Source organism: Staurois parvus, unplaced genomic scaffold, assembly GCF_062004578.1.
Source record: "Staurois parvus isolate SC_StPar_1 unplaced genomic scaffold, SC_StPar_1.0 ptg001570l, whole genome shotgun sequence".
Lineage (NCBI taxonomy): Eukaryota > Metazoa > Chordata > Amphibia > Anura > Ranidae > Staurois > Staurois parvus.
In genome coordinates this window covers 298,908-323,375 of record NW_028319366.1, presented here as the reverse complement: position 1 = coordinate 323,375, position 24,468 = coordinate 298,908, and the positions used below count along the sequence as shown (strand labels likewise).

The 24,468-nt window shown below is 38.6% G+C and overlaps 1 long non-coding RNA gene across 1 annotated transcript; it reads left to right on the top strand.

Annotated features, from left to right (window-relative positions):
• Positions 1-9,230: 9,230 nt before the first annotated feature.
• LOC149435243 (uncharacterized) lies at positions 9,231-18,077 on the top strand. The gene is made up of 5 exons (XR_016308529.1): positions 9,231-9,450; positions 9,604-9,682; positions 11,214-11,300; positions 11,466-12,160; positions 17,848-18,077. It is a non-coding gene; the product is annotated as an uncharacterized LOC149435243 (long non-coding RNA).
• Positions 18,078-24,468: the final 6,391 nt, after the last annotated feature.

Below are 24,468 nucleotides of genomic sequence, written 5' to 3'. Positions count from 1 at the left end.
CCCCGGGCAATAGGGGATTATGGGGCCCCTGTGTCCTTGCCCACACCCAAAAAAGCCTATGAAAGGTACCAGGGACATCTCATGGGGCCCCCTACTGACCCCAGGCCCTCGGGCAGTGCCCGAGTTCCCCAATGGTCAGTCCGCCCCTGGTTGGATGGATTGAATTTCTCATGTGGTTGCACTGATTAGTATTGGGTGGACTTTTTCCTGGATCACATGGACTTTTCCTTCATGGACTTTGTTTCATATACACATCTATTTATGTACATTATCAGTATAATTTCGACAAAACCTATTGCATGTACCAGGGGCGGACTGATAACTCATGGGGCCCCTGGGCAATATGGGATTATGGGGCCCCTGTGTCCTTGCCCACACTCAAAGCACACCAAAAAAAGCCTATAAAAAAGGTACCAGGGGCATTTCATGGGGCCCCCTACTGACCCCGGGCCCTCGGTCAGTGCCCGAGTGCTCGAATGGTCAGTCCGCCCCTGGCATGTACCAAGCAACATCTACCTAAGTGTCTAGGGCCATCTATTACCTACCTGACTGAAATGAAAACCCAAAACTTGAGGAATACACGGAAGAAACAGGAGTTAATAGAGAGCTTTGATCACAAATACATGATCAATAAGTCCTTTGCACCCTCCTATATTTAATGCCCATTATTGAGGTTGCTATAGGAGTATTGGACAATAAACCATAATTGATCTCTGACCATTCTTACTATTAGATGATCAATACACACATGTAAGCTTGAATCTCATAATCACTTTTGGGTGGAGGTGTTGGTCACTGACACTTTATATTAGTTGGATGGATTTATTTTTTCACGTAGTTGCACCGATTATTGGATGGACTTTTTCTTGGATCACATGGACTTTTCCTTCATGGACTTTGTTTCATATACACATTGTATTTATATTTATTTTGGTTTGTGATGTTTATACAATTTTAATACTAAGATTTATTTGTTTTTAGCGTGACACATCTATTTATGTACATTATCAGTATAATTTCGACAAACCTATTGCATGTACCAAGCAACATCTACCTAAGTGTCCGGCGCCATCTATTACCTACCTGACTGAAATAAATAGGCTGCCATTGCACCCTAATGTGGCAAAAATCAGAAGTGACCCTTTTTTGAAATGCAAAGTGGCCACGCATTGCATTGAGCTGGAACACAGTTGCCTTAACACAGTGCAATGGTTATATTCAATAGAGAAGATGGGACTTTCAGGGTGCATGAACATGAATACCAAACATATTAAAAAGTTATATAATTATTATTTCATATTTTTGTAAAAAAACACAAAAGGAAAAAATACAGAAACATAAAAACTATTTCAGTACTAAGAGTAAAACTGAGATTCAAACTTGGTTATGTAATTGTAGTTACTCCCTACATGTTTCGCCCTCATGGGCTTCTTCAGGGGAGATTTTTTTGAAGAAATTTCTACCGCCGAGGCAGTCTAAAGGTATATCAAAGGAAAATTATACAATTACCAAACAACTTTAATATAGCCAATACAGAGTATTTAATCAAATTTATATATGGGACGCAATGGCTCACCCTGGATGTGAAAGCTAGGGGAAAATGACCTAACAAAGATCTTAATTGTCCAGAGCATGTAGTCCAATTAAGATCGTTGTTAGGTCATTTTCTCCTAGCTCCGTGAGCTTTTACATCCAGGGTGAGCCATTGCGTCCCATATATATATATATATATATATATATTTGATTAAATACTCTGTATTTGATATGTTAAAGTTGTTTGGTAATTGTATAACTTTCCTTTGATATACCTTCAGACTGCCTCGGCGGTAGAAATTTCTTCAAAAAAATCTGCCCTGAAGAAGCCCATGAGGGCGAAACATGTAGGGAGTAACTCAGTTTGAATCTCAGTTTTACTCTTAGTACTGAAATAGTTTTTATGTTTCTGTATTTTTTCCTTTTGGTTTTTTACAAAAATATGAAATAATAATTATATAACTTTTTAATATGTTTGGTATTCATGCTCATGCACCCTGAAAGTCCCATCTTCTCTATTGAATATTTGCAATTTTAAGGGATGTGGTGCAATAATCATATCTGGTCGCCCGCTCGCCACTTCACTGTTACTACAGTGCAATGGTTCCCAATCTCAGTCCTCAAGTACCTCCAGTAGGTAATGCTTTCAGGGTTTAAATCCGTGTCAATGACTTAGTTTTTATGGTAACTATTTTATCTAAGGGAAATTCCTACAACATGGTCTGTTGGGGGTACTTGAAGACTAAGGGTGGAAACCATTGCCTTTGTGCTCTGGGGTGGGCATCACAGTAGAGTAACTTATGTTAGTATAAATGGGACCTCAAACATATGTTGGCTTTCCTGATGAATGACCGCCGAAGTAAAAACAGTTACCAAATAAGCCATACGTAGACTGTAATGTTTATGGAGATATAGCCCTGTCTGGAAAAAACACACAGGGCACCTACCCTTCCATCCTGCCTGTTGGTTAATTATTGTGATGAGCAGTCTCACTCACCAATAGGAAACCTTGTTCAATAGATTGGAGGTGGGTACAGGAAACTTTGGAATTCAGAAATAACTTCAGATGGAAATATCTTTGAGTCTGCTGAACATTTTCATAAGCAGGTTTTGACTGAAAATAACTTACGCCAAAGAAAAACTTTTTTTGAGATTACTGTGCAGGCTGCCATGGCATTGAAGGTGTCATTCTTCAAATGCTAGCTGCTGACTGTCATGTTGATCCTTCAGATCCTCCAAAGCTTTGATAGACGTACCAAAAAACAAATATGTTAATGAGGGAGTCTGCATTGTTCTGACTGTCTCCATCTGTACACATCTTCTGGGTAGGTAACCCAAGAAGTAATGAGCCAACGGGGGAAAATATCAAAACCAGGCAACTAGCAGGTTCTAAAGAATGGTTTTCATGAAGTATTGTCCCAAGTAGAGCTCTTCAGAAACCACCTTGTGGAGGGAGGTGCAGGATTGAGAAAGAATGCATTGCAAAGAATGACTTGAAAGAGGCTGTAGTCCTACTCAGAGGCACTATAAAAAAACCCTTCAAGTCCAAACATTCTAATCAAGGGGTCAGTTTACTGTCCTTCAGACTTTAGGGGGCCCAACTGTGACCAGTAGAAATTGTTCTAGTATCAGTGGGAGTAAGCAATGCCTGATCTTTAGTGGAAGGAATAATGCCCCATCATTGGTGTCAGTGAGAGGAATAGTGTCCCTATTGGGGTTGTCACTGGGAGGAATAGTGCCCCATCATTGGTGTCAGTGGGAGGAGTTGTGCCCCATTGTTGGTGTCAGTATGAGGAATAGTGTTCCATAAATTGGTGTCAGTGTGCAGAATAATGCCCATCATAGATGTCAGTGGAAGGAATAGTGCCCTATCATTGGTATCAGTGGGAGGAATAGTGCCCCATCATTGTTGTCAGTGGGAGGAATAGTGGCCCATCATTGGTATCAGTGGGAGGAATAGTGCCCCATCATTGTTGTCAGTGGGAGGAATAGTGCCCCATCATTGTTGTCAGTGGGAGGAATAGTGCCCCATCATTGTTGTCAGTGGGCAGAATAGTGCCCATCATAGGTATCAGTGGGAGGAATAGTGCCCCATTGTTGGTGTCAGTGAGCAGAATAGTGTCCATCATAGGTATCAGTGGGAGGAATAGTGCCCCATTGTTGGTGTCATTGAGCAGAATGGTGTCCATCATAGGAATCAGTGGAAGGAATAGTGCTCCATTGTTGGTGTCAGTGAGCGGAATGGTGTCCATCATAGGAATCAGTGGGAGGAACAGTGCCCCATTGTTGGTGTCAGTGAGCGGAATGGTGTCCATCATAGGTATCAGTGGGAGGAACAGTGCCCCATTGTTGGTGTCAGTGAGCGGAATAGTGTCCATCATAGGTATCAGTGGGAGGAACAGTTCTCCATTGTTGGTGTCAGTGAGCAGAATAGTGCCCATCATAGGTATCAGTGGGAGGAACAGTGCCCCATCGTTGATGTCAGTGGGCAGAATAGTGCCCATCATAGGTATCAGTGGGAGGAATAGTGCCCCATTGTTGGTGTCAGTGAACAGAATAGTGCCCATCATAGGTATCAGTGGTAGGAATAGTTCCCCTTTGTTGGTCTCAATGGGCAGAATAGTGCCCATCATAGGTATCAGTGGGAGGAATAGTGCCCCATTGTTGGTGTCAGTGAGCAGAATAGTGTCCATCCTAGGTATCAGTGGGAGGAATAGTGCCCCATTGTTGGTGTCAGTGAGCAGAATAGTGTCCCACATAGGAATCAGTGGAAGGAATAGTTCTCCATTGTTGGTGTCAGTGGGCAAAATGGTGCCCATCATAGGTATCAGTGGAAGGAATAGTGCTCCATTGTTGGTGTCAGTGAGCAGAATAGTGTCCATCATAGGTATCAGTGGGAGAAATAGTTCTCCATTGTTGGTGTCAGTGGGCAAAATGGTGCCCATCATAGGTATCAGTGGAAGGAATAGTGCTCCATTGTTGGTGTCAATGAGCAGAATAGTGTCCATCATAGGTATCAGTGGGAGGAATAGTTCTCCATTGTTGGTGTCAGTGGGCAAAATGGTGCCCATCATAGGTATCAGTGGAAGGAATAGTTCCCCATTGTTGGTGTCAATGCAAGAATTATGCCCTGGTTGTTGGTTTCAGTAGGAGGAATAGTACCCCAAGGGCCAGATAAAGGCAAGCAAAGGGCCACATCTGGCCCCCGGGCCGCAGTTTGAACACCACTGTTCTAAACCTTAGATTGGAATTCATGGTTAGGTTCTCCTCATGTACATTAGGAATTTACTTATTGGTTTTACTTGTTACTGGGAATTATTTCATGGAAAAATGTAGCAAAAAAAAAAAAATAATTTCCAACTTTTCCTTTTTTAATTTAAATTCATACAGATAGGTTGGGAAATTCAATTATATACCAGTGAATCAAAAATGTTCCTTTATAATTTAGAGTTTTTCTGAACATTATGTGATTATGTGGTCATTTTATGTTGCTCTGTCGAAAACCGCAGCGTTCAGCTTAAGAACAGTACAGGATGTGCAAAGATTTGTGGAGACGATAACTATCAGCCCTGGCTTGTCACAGAGTTAGGGCTGATTTCGGGCGACAGTTTTGCACGCTATTTTGTACGGTTGTCACAAATTTCTGACATGTCAGATTGATATTCAAAGTGAAATTTTTTTACAGTCTGTTAGACTGTGTCAGCTAAAAGCAATAGGTGGGTAATAAGTTACAAAGCAATAATAATAAAAAAAAAAAACGAGACAAGACACCCACCTCCAGTTGGACTTAATTTGGCCCGGTGTGGTCAGGCAGAAATATTCAGAGTGGTAAAAACAGCATTAGTACCTCCATGTTAAACTAACACTTTTAGTGCAATGTCTCTTCTGGCAATTTGTTGTGTCTGGAGGGGAAAAATATGTTTGTTACTTGTTTGATCCCAGATCTGGGAAACACGATCTGTAAGGTAAAGGGTATTTAATTATATTTCTAATTGCTATTTACTAACTTTAATACAAAAACAATATTAGATATTATTTAACAGAATAATTGTTCGGGCCTGTTGATTTTATACAAGCACGCCCACTAATTGAATATTAAATATTATTTTTACGGAAAAATCGTGTTGGTCTGGTCATTTTATTAAACATTTCAGATGATTAAATATTAAATATAATTTTTATGGAAAAACCATGTTGGCCTGGTCATTTTATTAAACGTCATATTATTAAATATTAAATATTATGTTTACAGAAAAATCGTGTTGGCCTGGTCATTTTATTAAACGTCTAAATATTAAATATTATTTTTATGGGAAAATCGTGTTGGCCTGGTCATTTTATTAAACGTCTAAATATTAAATATTATTTTTATGGGAAAATCGTGTTGGCCTGGTCATTTTATTAAACGTCAAATTATTAAATATTAAATATTATTTTTATGGGAAAATCGTGTTGGCCTGGTCATTTTATTAAACATGTCAAATTATTAAATATTAAATATTATTTTTATGGGAAAATCGTGTTGGCCTGGTCATTTTATGAAACATGTCAAATTATTAAATATTAAATATTATTTTTATGGAAAAATCGTGTTGGCCTGGTCATTTTATTAAACGTCAAATTATTAAATATTATGTTTACAGAAAAATCGTGTTGGCCTGGTCATTTTATTAAACGTCAAATTATTAAATATTAAATATTACGTTTACGGAAAAATCGTGTTGGTCTGGCCATTTTATTAAACGTCAAATTATTAAATATTAAATATTATGTTTACAGAAAAATCGTGTTGGTCTGGTCATTTTATTAAACGTCAAATTATTAAATATTAAATATTATTTTTATGGAAAAATCGTGTTGGTTTGGTCATTTTAGTAAACGTCAAATCATTAAATATTAAATATTATGTTTACAGAAAAATCGTGTTGGCCTGGTCATTTTATTAAACGGCAAATTATTAAATATTAAATATTACGTTTATGGAAAAATCGTGTTGGCCTGGTCATTTTATTAAACATGTCAAATTATTAAATATTAAATATAATTTTTATGGAAAAACCGTGTTGGCCTCTCCATTTTATTAAACGTCAAATTATTAAATATTATGTTTACAGAAAAACCGTGTTGGCCTGGTCATTTTATTAAACATGTCAAATTATTAAATATTAAATATTATTTTTACGGAAAAATCGTGTTGGCCTGGTCATTTTATTAAACATGTATTTATTTATTTCAGGTACTTATATAGTGCTGTCAATTTACGCAGCGCTTTACATATATATTGTACATTCACATCGGTCCCTAACCCTCAAGGGATATACAATCTAAGGTCCCTAACTTACATTCATATACTAGGGCTAATTTAGACAGGAGCCAATTAACCTACCAGCATGTCTTTGGAGTGTGAGAGGAAACTGGAGTACCTGGAGGAAACCCACGCAGGTACAGGGAGAACATGCAAACTCCAGGCAGGTGGTGCCGTGGCTGGGATTTGAACCAACGACCCTATTACTGCCAGGTGGAAGTGCTAACCATTTAGCCACTGCACTGCCCATGTCAGACATGTCTTTAAATTATTAATTATTAAATATTATTTTTACAGAATAATTGTATTTGCTTGTTTATTTTATAATTTCACAATCCATTTTTAAAAACTGAATAGCTTTTCTCCTACTTTTTGTCCAATAAGGATGTTTATGTGGACCAAGTAGTTACAATGGCTTAAGTATTCTTTTTTACCTTTTTTGTTATACTAATTTAAAAAAAAAAAAAGTTCATCCTGCTAAAAGCTACAACATGGCTTGAATGTTGGGTTTGGGGATGGTTTGGGGAAGAGTGGATGCTTTCTTAGGTCAATATTAGGATGGCTATTTTTTCAAATTAATTCTTTACATTTCTACTGCAAATGTAGAACTGTGAAAAATGAGCAACTTTGATGACTTTTATTTCGGTTTTTGATGGAGGGTTTGTTTGCCCCAAAAAGTAATAGAGGGTGAAGTTAGCAGATGACCCCATGTGAGAATGGAGGTGGTTGAGAACTTTGTCTTCAGATAGAGGATATTTATTGGTCATAGAAACATTTTATAGACACCATCCAAATATTTATATTCATGATTTTTATTATTATTTCAATTTTTGTCTCTGCAAAAAAAAAGTTACTTGGAGTTTGGAAATTTAGACGTTCTTCATTCTTTGGACACTGCAGTCCATAAAATTATTCAATGATGCCCAAGAAATTCATCTTCAGATGGTGGGTATTTACTGGTCTTGGAAACATTTAATAGACACCATCCAATTAAACATTAAACATTATAATTATTTCATTTTTTGTCTTCATAAAAAAAAAGCTGTTTGGATTTTGAAACCATAGACTCTCTTCTGTCTTTGGATACTGCAAATGCATAAATGTATTCAACGGTGCTTGAAAACTTCATCTTCATATGTTGGATATTTATTGGTCATGGAAACATTTAAAAGGCACCATCCAATTATTATTAATACATATATTATTATTTCACTTTTTGTCTCCATAAAAAAAAAACTGCATGAAGCTGAGAACTGTAGACACTCTTCAATCTTTGGATACTACAGTGCATAAAATTATTCAGAGATGCCTGAAAACTTCATCTTCATATGTTGGGTATTTATAGGTCATTGAAACATGTAATAGACACCATCCAATTATTATTAATAAATAGATTATTATTATTTCACTTTTTGTCTCCATAAAAAAAAAAGCTGCATGAAGTTGGGAACTTTAGACACTCTTCAATCTTTGGATACTGCAGTGCATAAAATTATTCAAAGATGCCTGAAAACTTCATCTTCATATGTTGGGTATTTATAGGTCATGGAAACATTTAATAGACACCATCCAATTATTATTAATAAATATATTATTATTATTTCACTTTTTGTCTCCATGAAAAAAAAGCTGCATGAAGTTGGGAACTTTGGACACTCTTCAATCTTTGGATACTACAATGCATAAAATTATTGAACGATGCCTGAGAACTTCATCTTCAGATGGTGGGTATTTATTTGTCTTGGAAACATTTAGTAGACAACCATCCAACTATTATTAATAAATATTATTATTATTTCACTTTTTGTCTCTATAAAAAAAAATGCTGCTTGGAGTTGTGAACTGTAGACACTCTTCAATCTTTGGACACTGCAATGCATAAAATTATTCAAGGCTGCTGCACCCATAACAATTTTGTGTGATATCACCTTGCAACATTAATCTGAACATTGATACATTCAAAGGAAGCTTTCCTAATTAGTGACCTTCTGCATTCTCAAGGGCTTTTTTTTTTTCTGGTGAAAATATTCCTTTAAACTGATTCCATAGAAAGGTATTGAGCTTCCTTGGGTCACTGGAAAAATTACTAATTTTTGTTTAGAGATAAAACATTTCCATTTGTGCATAGATCTGTAGTAACAATTACGATGTGAGTGTGGCCTGGAGTATTAGGGGGTTAATGTATTTTCCTAGTAAACTGGAAAAGTTTTTCTTTTTTTTTACTGCTTTCACAACCCAACTGTTTACAATGTAAATAATAAAACTGCAAAAATAACACCATCTGAGAAATAAAAATACACAACTTCCATATTTAGGCAAAGTGTGTTTTTTTTACCCAATTATTTAATTTCATCAACAAGGCTTTCCTATAAAAAGGCAGATTTATAGAGGCTGTGTTTTCATAGAAGGGATTTGTTAAGTACTAGAAACACAGTCTGCTGTAGGGTGCAAAAAAAAAAGAGGCGATTGAAATGTGTCTATTTGTGTGTGCGTTGTGTTTGTCTAAGAGAGCGGTTTTGACAAATTCCAAACTTTAATTTCTGATTCTGAAAACACATTTCCTTGAGTGTGTGGAGGATGACAGACAAGGGAGAGCACTGGGAACGTTCATTGTAAGTACAGTTTTAAGTATTTCTTTAATCTCACTTTTTGTTTCATTACTTTTTTTAAAACAGTTTTGTTGCCTTTATGTCTTTTGATTTTTCAAGTTTATTTTTTTTATTTTAATGTAGGTGTTAACATGTATTTTTCTTTTAATCCCCAAGTTAATGACTTAGAAATCTGGTAAATATTCTTGAAGTACAGGGTATCAGAAGACATTAAACACAGAAGCGTATCCAAGAAGTAAGTCTATCAACTTTAACTGATTTTGTAATAAAAGAAATTTAATACTGATAATAATGATTGTCACATCATGATTTTTTTAAATATACATTTAAATGCATTTTATTTCTTTTTTCAGTTGTACTCTAAATTAAATATTTCTAAGTTTAAAAACAATAAAGCAGAATCTTATAATGATATGTAAACATTACTAAATGTTTAAAAGTTGACTTTTTATGCAAACCGTTGACTGATAAAAAAAAGAATCAAATATTCCAAAAATAATTAGGTATAACCTATTACTTCAGGAAACCTATATATGCCAAGATAAATATTTTTACAGTTAGTTTTTTCCTAAAACATAAAATATTAAGTATACTTTAAACTGTTTCTTATACTATAATTGAAGTGGAAATGTTTAGGTACTTTAATGAATGACAACATCGTAACCTCAAATGTAGTGCAAAGATATAGCATTTATTGTCACAGATGAAAATAATATTATAAATAGAATTATAACAGTAAATAAATCTATTTACAGTATCCTGTATTTACAATTTTAGAGCTAATTTCTTTGTCAATACTATCCATTAAATAATTTCTTTAAGAACTCAGTCATCAATGGTATTGCATTTCATAATATTAATATGTAATATATATATATATATATATATATATATATATACACACACATATATATATATATATATATATACAGTCAATACTATCCATTAAATAATTTCTTTAAGAACTCAGTCATCAATGGTTTTGCATTTCATAATATTAATATGTAATATATATATATATATACATATATATATATATATATATATATATATATATATATATATATATATATATATATATATATATATGATAAAAGAGGTAAAACAATACAAACATTTTATTTATTACTTATAAATAATGATAAAACACATTGATGATGTTAAATTCCCATTGTGAACAAAAACCTTTATTTATTTTATTTTTTTTATATTGACATTATTGACAAAACATAACATTTTTCTGATAAAATAAATAAATTATAAGAAAAAAAAAGCAACCCGTAATAGACACAAAACATAGCTTTTTAACAATTTCATATATCTCACATTTTTATACATCAAAATTGTGTTTTTTGTCATTACCCTTAAATTTAAATTATATATATATTTTTTAAGTTTGGAAACTGAAATAAAATTCTATGCATAGTCAGAAATAAGGAAATCTACTTTTATTCTGAAATCTTTCACAAGCTTTATTTTACTTCATTAGTTAGCCATCAGATGATCTAATTAAAAACTACATTGTTTATCTATCTATCTATCTATCTATCTATCTATCTATCTATCTATCTATATATATATATATATATAAAATGCTCCTTGTTATATTTTCATTTGCAAATATAGAGTTGTGAAAAATTACACTCAGTGTATTTGTGTGTTAAAAACTGAACAGGATAAAAACTGTTTATACATTGCTTGGTGGCTTTCATCTTTAATGTGTTTAATATGTAAACCAAAATCTTTTGAAATATTTTTCCTCTTAGAGCCATCATGGCTGACCTCCTTCCTACTGTAATATTGGCTCATCATCAGAAAGCATTTAATGAGCTGGACGCATTACAGAACATAAGGTACCAAAAAGGGCAAGTTTTTGCATACAGGAAGACAAAATATCGCAGTTTTTTCTACCAAAACTGCTTTCATGTAACTGTCAGGATATGACACATGTTTACTAATCTGGGTGGCTCTGACATTCTTGATTTAAAGTTTTTAAAGGGAATTTTTTTTTTTTGCAGCACAGATAAGTCAGGAATGAACAGAAGATGGCGCTCCAGCTTCTATGATCGGAGTAAATACACATATCACTTCACCCTGGAATACATAAATCTACATCACTAACTTAAAAAAATGATATATCATATATAAAACCTTAAGTGGTTGAAAAAAAAATTAAACTATAGATTTACTTATAACAATACTGGTTTATTTTCTATATTTTATTTCAAAAATAATATTTTTTTTTGTTAAAAGTTTAGATCTATTTCAAAAATATTTGTTGTTTATAAATGATTTTAATATCAGGAGTAACGTGGGTTGCAGGACGTACAAAGATATTAGGATAATACCAAAAACCTAGTAATAGTCTAAGATTTAGGACTGCCTTCAGAAAATGTAGATTGGTGATGACTGGTAATTAAAATATGGTAATAACAAGAAAAAGACAAAGAAGAAGAATTCAAACTGTAAATCAATTTGTTTGCAACTGATATTTGAATATCATCATGTTATCAATAAAAATAATAATGCATGTTAAATAGCTAACATCAACCTTACATTTTATCAACCAAGTTAAAAAAAAATATCAAACTCAGATTTTTATGCAAAGATTTTTTTTGCTTATGTTTATATTAAAAAAAAAACCAATGATCCCTATCAAAAATGAGACTCAATCAAGATCACCCTGGCATGGGAGAATGAAAAAAGAAAATAGGTGGGTGTAATGTTTTTGTTTTTTTTTACAGATACAGATTGCTTTTGGAGTGCATTTATGATAGTTCATCTCTAAAAACAACAACAATATTTGAATTTAAAATTACATTAAAAATTTAATTTAAATGAAAAATATAAAAAATGGCAACCAAAATAATAATAATAATAATTAGTTAAAGTGGTATAATTTATTGGCTAACTAAAAAGACTAAAAAAACAAGGCAAAAAAATGTCTTCAGTGGGCAAGATATTATTATTATTATTATACAGGATTTATATAGTGCCAACAGTTTGCTTAGCTCTTTACAATATAAATACTAAATCTGCGCATTGCATAATATATTATTACAATTATTATTAATACAAATAATTTTTACTATTACTGCTACTTATACTACTACAACTACTACTTATAACTGAATACTAATACTAATATAAAAAATAAAAATAATAATCCAATATTACTACTACTACTAATAATAATATTAATAATGTTTTTTCTTCTTCTTCTTTTTCTTCTTCATCTTCTTTTTCTTCTTCATCTTCTTTTTCTTCTTCTTCTTCTTTTTCTTTTTCTTCTTCTTCATCTTCTTCTTCTTTTTCTTCTTCTTCTTCTTTTTCTTTTTCTTCTTCATCTTCTTTTTATTATTATTAATATTATTATTATCATCATCATCATTATCTTCATTATCATTTCATTATCTTCATTATTTATGGTGTTGTTATTATTATTTTTCACCAACATAACAAATCAGAATACTTTTATTTTCTCCATACTGTACTAAGGTTCAACATGTCTATTTTTAGAACATTTTAATTTCCTGAAAACTGTTACCATTAGCAAAAATATAAACAAGCACATTTTTAGCCTCACTTCATGCCTTTCAGCAATCCCATTCATTTTGTCATCATGTCAGGTAGTCCCAAGTGATCGAATTCCACCATGTTTGTGAAGAAAAAGAAAAAAAAAAGAAAATATCCATTTGACCGGCTGCTATGACATCACTACTCCCTGTTATACCGTATTTGCACTTATTAAATATACATCACAATCCTGTACAGGGTGTGATCTAATATAGGAAGCAATACACAATTAATCAATGTCATAGTATATTTACTTGTTATATCCTTTTACAGTTGTCCCTAATTTTTGGTCCTGATTAGGATATAGCATAGCAGCCGGTCAAATGGATATTTTTTTTTTCTAATGAACACAAATCCCTACAGGTTATACATGTATGTACAGTATATGTTTGCAGAACATTGTATTGCATTGTGTGTTTTTTAGTGTTTGCAATGTAGTTTTACCATGTTGCAGTGTTTGCGGATGTGTCTGTGTACATTTGTGTGTTTTGTTACATGCATCTGTTAGTCCCTTTAGAAGGGCGCGTGTGTGTTTGTTTGTACATATAGCAGTGTGTGTTGGCACAATGCTGGATGTCTGGCTTGGATCAAGTTTCTGCTCATTCTACATATTGCTGTGCCTTCCAGGAGAGGGACTCATAGACAAGAGAGGAGAAAACCTTCCATAGCAAATCCACTACCAAAATACCCCCCCCCCCCCAGTAGTCACACATACATATTTCACTAGTCTGTCTGTGTATATAAGCCCCTAGTGAATCCCCAGCGGCAGTGTTAATGCTACTCAGAATTAATGAACAATAGGCCTTCTGCCAAAAAAATTCCCATTTGGCTGCAACCAAGGATGGCAATAAGATTTAACCTTCCTCTAATGACAGATAGGCCTCCTCATCCAGAGGATTAACTTTACACAGACACATTGTCAAGTGTAATATTTGAAGATAAAATGTAGTGTGTTATGTGTTTAGTATGTAGTTATATCGTATTGTGTGGCACGGGGCCCCCACACCGCCAGCCCTAATCTGCAGGAACATGGCACTGTACTTCTAGAGCAGTGGTTCTCAACCTTTCTAATGCCGCGACCCCTTAATACAGTTCCTCATGTTGTGGTGACCCCCAACCATAATATTATTTTCGTTGCTACTTCATAACTGTAATTTTGCAGTGGGAGGAGTAGTGCCACGTCATTGGTGTCAGTGGGAAGAATAGTGCCCCATCATTGGTGTCAGTGGGGGGAATAGTGTCCCATCATTGGTGTCAGTGGGAGGAATAGTGTCCTATCACTGATGTCAATGGGAGGAATAGTGCCCCTTCATTGGTATCAGTAGTAGGAATAATGCCCCATCATTGGTGTCAGTGGTAGGAATAGTGCCCCATCATTGGTGTCAGTGGGAGGAATAGTGCCCCATCATAGGTGTCAGTGGGAGGAATAGTGCCCCATCATAGGTGTCAGTGGGGGGAATAGTGCCCATCATTGGTGTCAGTGGGAGGAATAGTGCCCCGTGATTGGTGTCAGTGGGAGGAATAGTGCCCCGTCATTGGTGTCAGTGGGAGGAATAGTGCCCCGTCATTGGTGTCAGTGGGAGGAATAGTGCCCTGTCATTGGTGTCAGTGGGAGGAATAGTGCCCCGTCATAGGTGTCAGTGGGGGGAATAGTGCCCCATCATTGGTGTCAGTGGGGGGAATAGTGCCCCATCATAGGTGTAAGTGGGGGGAATAGTGCCCCATCATAGGTGTCAGTGGAAGGAATAGTGCCCCATCATTGGTGTCAGTGGGAGGAATAGTGCCCCATCATTGGTGTCAGTGGGAGGAATAGTGCCCCATCATTGGTGTCAGTGGGAGGAATAGTGCCCCATCATTGGTGTCAGTTAGAGGAATAGTGCCCCATCATTGGTGTCAGTGGGGGGAATAGTGCCCCATCATTGGTGTCAGTGGGGGGAATAGTGCCCCATCATTGGTGTCAGTGGGAGGAAAAGTGTCCCATTGTTGGTGTCAGTGGGGGGAGGAATAGTGCCCCATCGTTGGTGTCAGTGGGGGGAGGAATAGTTCCCCATCGTTGGTGTCAGTGGGGGGAGGAATCGTGCCTCATCGTTGGTGTCAGTGGGGGGAGGAATCGTGCCTCATCGTTGGTGTCAGTGGGAGGAATAGTGCCCCATCGTTGGTGTCAGTGGGGGGAGGAATAGTGCCCCATCGTTGGTGTCAGTGGGGGGAGGAATAGTGCCCCATCGTTGGTGTCAGTGGGGGAGGAATAGTGCCTCATCGTTGGTGTCAGTGGGGGGAGGAATAGTGCCCCATCATTGGTAGTAGTGAATCCAATGATGGGGCACTATTCCTCCCACTGACACCAATGATACTTACCTTGCTGACCCCTGCTCCAGCCTGGGCTCGCTCCCTCCCTCTCCCATGGTACAGACACTTACCTGTCAGATGTCTTCCTTCTCCGGCCGCTCTCCTCCTCTTCACCCGCTCGATCTTCGCGGTGCCGCTCGGCTCCTCCTCTCCAAGCTCCACCTCCTCGCCGGTGATTGGCCGCCTGTGTGCCTCTCTTGAGCTACAGTTCCAGCGGCCAATCACCGACGAGGATCTCGAGGGTGTGTCCAGATGACAGGGGCGGCATGTCATCCCGCCCACACCTGGAGACGGATAGAGGAGCGGTGTCTCGGTTCCTAAGGCCATCGGAAATATGTGTTTTCCGATGGTCTTAGGCGACCCCTGGGAAAGTGTCGTTCGACCCCCAAAGGGGTCGTGACCCCCAGGTTGAGAACCGCTGTTCTAGAGCCTGACCCCAAAAGTGTGCTGAGTGAGGAGTGGGGGAGAAGAGGAGCCGGTGTTCACATCAGGCGCCCAATCACTAGAAGGAGAAGCTCGATTTTTAAAAATTCCCCTCCGTATGATTGTCTGTTTATGTTCACTTCACTCCATTTCACTGCTTCTCACCTCACTTCACATGACAGAATATCAGACCAACGCAGAGAGGAGGCTGAGAGAGAGAAAAGAGTGTGATATTCGGGTCTGACGGGGAGAGAGACAGAGAGAGAGAGAGAGAGAGAGAGAAAGAAGGAGAGAGGGGGGGGGGGACAAGACAGAGAGCGAAGATGAAGAGGAGAGAAAGAAGGAGAGAGAGAGAGAGGAGGGGGGGAGAGAGAATGAGAGAGAAGGTAAAGAAGAGAGAAAGAGAGGGGGAGAGAGAGAGAGAAAGAGAGAGAAGATGAAGAGGAGAGAGAGAAAGAGAGGCAGAGAGAAAAAGAAGGAGAGAAAGGGAAAGAGAGAAAAAAAAGGGAGGGGGAGTGAGAGAGAGAAAGAAAGAGAGAGAGGGGGGGGGAGAGAAAGAACGATGGAGAGAAAAAGGGTAAAGGGTAAAGAGTGTGATATTCAGATCTGACAGGAGGGAAGAACGAGAGAGAGGAAGAAGGAGAGAAAGAGAGAATGAAGGAGAGAGAGAGAAAGAGAGAGAAAAAGGGGGGGGGAAGAAAGAGAAGAGGGAGAGAGAAGGGAAGAGAAAGAGGAGCTAGAGAGTGAAAAAGAGAGAGGGAGAAAGAAAGAAAGAAAGAAAGAAAGAAAGAAAGAAAGAAAGAAAGAAAGAAAGAAAGAAAGAAAGAAAGAAAGAAACGGAGAGAGAGAGAAAGAAAGAAGAGAAAGAGAGGGAGAAAGAGAGAGAGAAAAAGGTTAAAGAGTGTGATATTCAGATCTGATGTTGGGGAGAGAAGAGAAAGGAAGGAAGGAAGAAAGAAAGAAAGAATGAACAGGGGTGAGAGAGAGAGAGAAAAAAAAGAGAAAGGAGAGTGGAGGGAAGAGGAGGGATGGAGCATAGGTCAATGATCTGTCTTATGTGTTTCAATGAGGCATTGAATTCAGCACTGGGCCATGATTCATACATAGCATCCCTCCTAATTATTCCCAGGTGGGGCCGGCTTCTTGGCACTGTATGAGGGTCATATTCCCACAGGACGTGAATCACACGGAGGAGCTGAGCTGTGTCCAGCCCTGACTGTCCACTCCAATCCTCCGCTGGATACACACAGCATGGACAAGGCCAGACATCCATAAGTCTCCAGTGGAGGGATTGCACAACCGGGAATCGGGGACAGGAGGCCCAACATGTGTATAAAACAACACATAGAACACATTCAGGTGTACAATCTGCCATAATGACTGGAATGTGGGCTTATCTGACCGATGTGACTGGCTCTGTGTTCTCTGTACAGCACTACGGTAAATGTCAGAGCTATATAAATGTATATTAATAGTGTATGACTATGGTAGGCACAATAGAGTGCAAGCTCCTCTGTTGCAGAGATTGATGTGACTGGCTCTATGTTCTCTGTACAGCACTATGGTATATGTCAGAGCTATACAAATGTACACTAAAAGTATATTAATTTGGAGGGCTATTAGAGTGCAAGCTCTTATGATGTAGAGGCTGAAGGCAATGGCTCCGTGTTCTTTATACAACATACATGATTTTAAGCACTGCATGATGACAATAATAATATTAATAATAAATATCTGGTATATATACCCCTCATACCTTGTATATTGGTCACTGAGGTTACCCATCAGGGTCCAATAGTGATGCAGGGAGAAGGGCCAGCCTATGACTTCACTTTAACAAGTCAATATTTGCATATCCTGGTATTTGGGGCCCCCATGGTGCTCTGGCTAATGGTGTGAAATGCATGTATAAATAATTACAAGGTATGGAAAGGGTTACTGTAAGTGACATCACCACTACACATAATCAGTGAATCTGGGGACACCACAAAGCCAAAATAATACACATCAGCTAAAAAAATTCAGTGTTCCTGATCGATGGATTAATAATTGCAGAAACTCCGAGTTCTGGCAGACAGACAGCCCTGAAGGATCCATGAGGTTGGACTAAGCGATGTCTGGAGCATTTCACGTCCATTTTTCTTCTCTCCACCATTTATATGAACGTTTCCCCATAACACAGACTGCGCTCTGGTTTTCTCATAAAGAATATTCATTGGACATGAGATTTAAATTGGTATTTTAAATGTTGCAAATCTGTCAATAAAATGTAACTAATTCTATAAGTCTTTATATTTATATTATTATTTACAGTGAACTCATTACAAAGTTTGTGTTGGATTTTTTTAAACCAGATCAGGGATCTCCAAACTACGGCCCCTGGGCCACATCCAGCCTGCTACAAAGTTGTATCCGGCCCGCAGCTAAGGGTCAGTGGTGTAGCCTCAGTCTTGGCTCACACTACTACGGCCTCAAAGTCACGCAACTTACAGTTTTGACTTTACAAGGAGACCTGAGTACGACTTTGAAGCAACTCTGAAGCAACTTTCAGGAAGGCCTGGGTAATCTTCCTGTAATGTTGGATCCAAATCACATCAATATAGATGAGGATCCGACTTGGAGGCGACTTCCATTAAAGTTTATAGGCACAAGTCGGATGGAAGTCACCTTGAAGTACTACAGGAAGTCGGAGAGACTTCAGTAGTGCTAACTAAGACAGCGCTCATTGACTAACATGGGATTTCACATGTCATGTGACTTGGGGTCTCACAAGTTGGATCCACAATGTGCACTGATTGAGGATTGAGGTCTGCAGAGGCTGCCTATGGTCTCCACTTCTAATGTAAGGGGGGAGTCTGAGGAGGGATCGTGATGGAAGGGGGGACACTGATGTAAGGGATGCTCTGATGGGGGACCCTGATGGAAGGGAGGCTCTGATGGGGGTCCCTGATGTACGAGGGGACACCTAAGACAGACTATTATGTAAGGAGGGACTTTTAAGGCAGGTTCTGATGCAAAGGGGGGCTCTGATGGGGATCCTGATGTAAGGGATGCTCTGATGGGGAACCCTGATAAAAGGTGGGAGACCTAAGGCAGACTCTTATGTAAAGGGGGACTCCTAAGGCAGACTCTGATGGGGACTCTGATGTAAGGGAGGACACTGATGGGTCCCCTAATGGAAGGGGAGACTCTGATGAGGAATTGTGATGTAAGGGAGGAATCCTACAGCTGACTTTAATATAAGGGGGCCCCTGATGTAAGGGGGTACATGAATTCAAAGTATTTTGATTGATCCAATTATGGGACTGCATGGCGAAAACAGAGATGCAAATTATAGTTTACAATTGTATTTCCAAGTATAGATTAAAATGAACTTCTCAGTGAGTGTCCTATTGAATGATTAGGTTCTCGACTATAGATCAATTGTTCCTCTAGGGAGGGAGGAAAAGAAATCCATCATTTACATAAGCATGTATGGCCACTGTAGCATAGATAAATATTCCCCTCTCTTCTTTCCTCCAAGTTTCTCCCCTTCCCTGTTTTCTCTCCTTTTCTCTCCTCTTTTCCCCTCTCCTCTCCTCTCCTATCCACTTTCCTCTATTTGATTTCCTCCCTCTGCTTCTCTTTACTTTCACTCCTCTATTCTCTGCTTTTTTCCCTTTTTTTCTGTCCTCTCTTCTCTCTTCTTTTTTTTCCTCTCCTCTCCTCCTTCCTCTCTCTCATTAATTGTTATCAAGTATAATTAGTAATTCTACCTGTCAATAAACAAGTGAAAATCTTCTTTCTTTTTCTTTCTTTCTGTCTTTCTTTCTTTCTTTCTTTCGTCTCCCCCTTTCTCTCGCTCTCTTTCCCCCATCATATCTGAATATCACACTCTACCCTTCTCTTTCTCTCTCTCTCTCCCCTTTCCAAACTTTTTCTTTCTTTCTTTCTTTCTTTCTTTCTTTCTTTCTTTCTTTCTCTTTCTTTCTTTCTTTCTTTCTTTCTTTCTTTCTTTCTCTTTCTTTCTCTCCTCATCATATCTGAATATCACACTCTACCCTTCTCTTTCTCTCTCTCTCTCTCCCCTTTCCAAACTTTTTCTTTCTTTCTTTCTTTCTCTTTCTTTCTTTCTTTCTTTCTTTCGTCTCCCCCTTTCTCTCGCTCTCTTTCCCCCATCATATCTGAATATCACACTCTACCCTTCTCTTTCTCTCTCTCTCTCTCCCCTTTCCAAACTTTTTCTTTCTTTTCTTTCTTTCTTTCTTTCTTTCTTTCCTTTCCTTTCCTCTTTCTTTCTTTCTTTCTTTCTTTCTTTCTTTCCGTTCTCTTTCTTTCTTTCTTTCTTTCTTTCCTTCTTTCTTTCTTTCTCTTTCTTTCTTTCTCTTTCTTTCTTTCTTTCTTTCTTTCTTTCTCCTTCCCTCTCATGGTTCTGTACTTCTAAAATGGCTCCATCTGTTTTTCCTGGACATTGTAACATCATTGACAGACGCAAGCCATTTGACTTAATTTATGCCACTGAGCAGGTAATATTTCATGTGAAGAGGTCACCCTGCACCGCACACACAGCTTCCCATCAGGACAGTGACCCAGACTGGGCCAGTTCAGGGGCAGACAAGGTACAGGTGGAATGAGACAGGCCATGTCCCACCCACAGACCAGTGAAATGACTTCTGTGAATGGGGGGCGGAGGGGGGGGGAGCATCTGGTGACCATTTGGTACCTTGAATTGTAATTGCACCATTTGGCTGAGGAATTAGTGAAGCTTGCTGGCGTGAACCGTGACACAGAAATACCTCTGAGAAGGATTGCAACTCTTCAGAAATAAATGGGTGTCAACTGCCAGGGGGCAAAAGCCTCGCTGGAAGCCTGTCCACAATGTAACACTCTTGGGGACGTTTATTAAACAGATGCGGTAAAAAATGTTCCTCTGGGGACTAGGGGGATAAAAATAGCACGGCCTAAATACCTTTACAGGAAACTCTTGTGTCTCCAGTGGAATTCTTTTAAAACATTATCCTTGTAAATTGTATCTTTAAAAATATTGCTGTACCATATTTTCAGGATATTTCATACACAGAACTGTACAAGTTCCTCCTAATAAATATCTGTACATTAGCAGTCTCTATCCTGCTTATTACAGGACAGGCTACCTAGAAAGTGATTGAATTTCCATGGAAATCTATTTATAGACCTAAAGTAAGAGGAACAGTGAAGCACAGACACTATCCTGCTCTATTGGCCATAATATGCATATACATTGAATTGGCACTTGGGGGTCTTTATTTATTTATTTAATTTATTTATTTCAGGTACTTATATCACGCCATCAATTTACGCAGCGCTTTACATATATATTGTACATTCACATCAGTCCCTAACCCTCAAGGGGCGTACAATCTAAGGTCCCTAACTTACATTCATATACTAGGGCCAATTTAGACAGGAGCCAATTCACCTACCAGCATTTCTTTGGAGTGTGGCAGGAAACCAGAGGACCCGGAGGAAATCAACACAGGCACAGGGAGAACATGCAAACTCCAGGCAGGTGGTGCTGAGGTTATGATTCAAACCAACGACCCGAGTACTGCCAAAATCTGTGTGAATGCCCCAGCATGTGATTTGTCTGATATGTGTTTTTTCTTTAATCATCAGCTCCATCTATTGGTCATAATTTGGTATTTCCCTGTTTGCTGTATTTCAAGAAAACACCACATTGTATCCACTAGATGGAGCTGGAGATCATAGGAAATGCACACATTAACACAATGCAAGGGATTATTTGCAACAGCTGTGTGAATGGTTCAGCATTTGAACAGTATTTCTTTTTTTAAATAAACCTGCTAATCAAAGTATATCTAAAAATTTACTCTACATGTCAGCTTAGTAGTCCTTAGCTTTGTTGGCTGCATACGTTTCCCTTTTTAGGCTTTGTTCTCTTTATTTTCTCTGGGGATCCTGCCAGAAACACACTTTTAGGGTGGCTACTCTCACTCACTGGACTGTATCTAAGGAGGAGCAGCATTGTCACTCTTACACAGGAGTACAGAACACTTTCCCTTCTACACTTCTCAATATCATAGGGCGGAGGTGTTCCGTAGTCCTCAAAGATAGTTGTGTACAATGAAAATGCTAAGAATGCAGCACAGGTATTCACTTACAGGATTTCTGGCAGGATCAACTGACCAACTTATTATAAGTATAACAAACCAATGTTATGTGTATATTTAACAGACCAAAAAAGAGCAAATAGGGGACATTTGTTGTTAGGTTTTACATGACCTTGAAATATTCTTGCCTGGGACCCCTAAAGGGAGCTCACAATCAGCAGCAATATGCTGAATGCACTGTGGTGGTTTTCATCCAATACTTTAGACCAGTCTTTCTCAACTTTTTTAACATGGAGGAATCCTTAAAATAACTTTCTAATCTCATACTGATATGGACCTGGTAATGTGTTAGGAACGTAAGGATGCCCCATCGTTTGATGGAAATGACAATTATCAACCTACAGAGGACTGAATTCAAAGACAGACCAAAATCAAAGTGAAAAAATGATGCGTCAGGCGAGTCCATTTTGTTTAAATGTCATTGCAGCAACTCAGAATGGTCCTCAGTAGTGTGTACGGCCCCCATGTGCTTGTATGCATGCCTGACAACGTCGGGGGAGGCTCCTAATGAGATGACGGATGGTGTCCTGGGGGATTTCCTCCCAGATCTGGACCAGGGCATCACTGAGCACCTGGATAGTCTGAGGTGCAACCGGGCAGCATTGGATGGACCGAAACATGATATTCCAGAGATGTTCTATTGGATTTAGGTCAGACGAGTGTGGGGGACATTCAATGGTATCAATTCCTTCATCCTCCAGGAACTGCCTGTATACTCTTGCCACATGAGGCTGGGCATGGTCGTGCACCAGGAGGAACCCAGGACCCACGGCACAAGCTTAGAATCTGACAATGGGTCCAAGGATTTCATCCCAATACCTAATGGCAGTCAGGGTGCCATTGTCTGGCCTGTAGAGGTCTGTGTGTTCCTCCATGGATATGTCTCCACAGACCATCACTGACCCACCACCAAAACAGTCATGCTGAACAATGTTACAGACAGCAGAATGTTCTCCATGGCTTCTCCAGACCCTTTCACGTCTGTCACGTGCTCAGGGTGAACCTGCTCTCATCTGTGAAAAGTACAGGGCACCAGTGGTGGACCTGACAATTCTGGTGTTCAATGGCAAATGCCAATCGAGCTCTATGGTGCTGGGCAGTGAGCACAGGGCTCACTAGAGGATGTTGGGCCATCAAGCCACCCTCATGAAGTCTGTTTCTGATTGTTTGGTCAGAGACATTCACACCAGTGGCCTGCTGGAGGTCATTTTGTAGGGCTCTGGCAGTTCTCATCCTGTTCCTCCTTGCACAAAGGAGCAGATATCGGTCCTGCTGATGGGTTAAGGACCTTCTACAGCCCTGTCCAGCTCTCCTAGAGTAACTGCCTGTCTCCTGGAATCTCCTCCATGCTCTTGAGACTGTGCTGGGAGACACAGCAAACCTTCTGGCAATGGCACCTGTTAATGTGCCATCCTGGAGGAGTTGGACTGCCTTTGTAACCTCTGTAGGGTCCAGGTATCACCTCATGCTACCAGTAGTGACACTGACCCTAGCCAAATGCAAAACTAGTGAAAAACAGAAAAGTTGAGTAGGGAAAGAAATGTCAGTGGTCTCCACCTGTAAAACCATTCTTGCTTTGGGGGTTGTCTCATTGTTGCCCATCTAGTTGTTAATTTCATTACCACCGAAGCAGCTGAAACTGATTAACTGATTAACAACCCCCCCGCTACTTAACTGACCAGATCAATATCCCAGGTGTTTAACTGACTTGATGCTATACTCTGATTAAAAAGTGTTCCTTTAATTTTTTTGAGCAGTGTACATTTGGAGCAAGAGCCCTATTGGGAATCATTACTATCCCCTGACTACCTGCAAAGCAGAAAGAGAACTGGGTGGAGTAAGTATGAAAGAACCTCCTTGTTCACCAATAATTATTGGTCTGGCACCATGGCAAATGGAATTTAACATCGGGGTGGAGCCACTGAGAACTGGATGTCCCACTGAAGAATAGGAAAATACATATAGTGGTCACCCTTAGTGAAAGTTGGGTTTGATGCATGGGTGAATATGGATGGGGAATAGTTCAAATGTAGGTAATTCTTTCTGTTATTTGCCTCTTTTTCATCTGTTGAATTGAAAGTATTTTGCTATACCTGTTCAACAGGTCCATAAAAAATACCCTGCCACTGCTATGAGCTACTTTGTTTCTGTGTTTCTCTGTTATCAGTTATATTGTTCTTATTTCTCTCTATTGACTATAAAATATGCCCAGTCCTACATCTTGGCCCTCTTTCCTGCCAATGTTGTGTTCTGTGCCATGTCCTGGAATCACAGTATCAACCTGATTTGAGTTAGTGCATATACGCTTTAACTCGAAAAAGGAATTATTGTGGGGATTGGGGAAGTGGAGCCTAGGTAGGACCAGCTCTTAAAGTGGTTGTGGTGGGCAGTCCCCACTTATTTAGAGGTAGACTTTGTGATGGACCAACCCATAAATAGAGTATGCTAAGGTGCACCCAACCAGAAAGTAGGAAGGGTTTAAAATGTAGCGGGATCCATACTGGCATCTGGGGTCATCGTTTTGAGA